The 995-nt window shown below is 69.6% G+C and overlaps 1 pseudogene across 1 annotated transcript; it reads right to left on the reverse strand.

Moving 5' to 3' along the window:
• Positions 1 to 4: 4 nt before the first annotated feature.
• LOC108523885 (nascent polypeptide-associated complex subunit alpha, muscle-specific form-like) lies at positions 5 to 981 on the reverse strand (annotated as a pseudogene). The gene has a single exon (XR_001883917.1). The product of XR_001883917.1 is annotated as a nascent polypeptide-associated complex subunit alpha, muscle-specific form-like (transcript).
• Positions 982 to 995: the final 14 nt, after the last annotated feature.

Here is a 995-nt window from a genome sequence, read left to right on the forward strand (position 1 = left end):
CCGTCTTCAGGGCTGCTGTGCACCGAGTCCTGCCAGCCGTAGAGGCCGCTGCTGCTGTTCCTGATGCTGAAGGAGGACTGCGCCGCACTGGCCTCCCACACCACGCTCCCCATGGCCCCGCCGAGGCAGCGGCCGCGCGGGGCTCCCGGGGCCGCGGCGGCGCAGGCCGCAGCGCTGGGCTGGTGCGCATTGGGCACCTGATCCGGTAACCGCCGCGCGGGGGCGGTGAGAGGGCCCCCGCCGCCCCATTGGCCCCTCGGTTGCTACTGCAAGGTAGATCCGAGCCCAAGTACGCGCGTGGGCGACCGTTAACTGCTGCTGGGCCGCTTTGTTTGGCGCTCCTGTCTGCCCTGGCCCGGGCGGGCCCCGCGCTGCTACCTTAGAGCCGAGAGGGCAGGAGCGAGCGCGCGGGAGCTAGAGAGCAGGGCCCAGGCGCCCCGGCCGGTCCAGAGAGGCCCCCGCGCGTACAGGGCCGCCACCCGGCGCCCCCTTCTCGGGGCGATGGGCGAGGCCGGCAGCTTGACGCGGGCGGGGGAGACGAGGAGACGCGGAGATGAAGGGGTCCCGGCTGCGCGCACCCCTTGGTGGCTCCAGCAGGAAGGGGCGGCTCAGTTGGCCTTGCGGCTGCCGCTGGTTTTGGTTCTGGTGCGCCACGATGGGTCGCTGGTGTTCTCTGCTGCCGCGCTTAGCGCCCCGAGCCTCGGCACAGCCTCCTCTCCGGCGGCCGCTGCTACCGCCGCTGTCCTCTGGCTCCCAAGGCGGCTGGCGGCTGAGCGGGAGGCGCTCGCCCAGACTCTGCGGGGGCCACCTTCCCTCCTCCCCCAGCCACCCAGCTGTTATTAACAGACAAAGAGGAAAAACGGGTGGCGCGCGAGGGGAGGACGAAGAATGGCAGGGAGGGGTGGCGCGCGCTTCCCGGCAACCGTCGCCTCGCTCCCCCTGCGACATTAATTTCACAGGAGATTAATTTCTTATTTACAAATAAAATAAGTTTA

The sequence above is a fragment of the Rhinopithecus bieti genome, unplaced genomic scaffold (assembly GCF_001698545.2).
Source record: "Rhinopithecus bieti isolate Rb0 unplaced genomic scaffold, ASM169854v2 scaffold_79330, whole genome shotgun sequence".
Taxonomy (NCBI): Eukaryota; Metazoa; Chordata; class Mammalia; order Primates; family Cercopithecidae; genus Rhinopithecus; species Rhinopithecus bieti.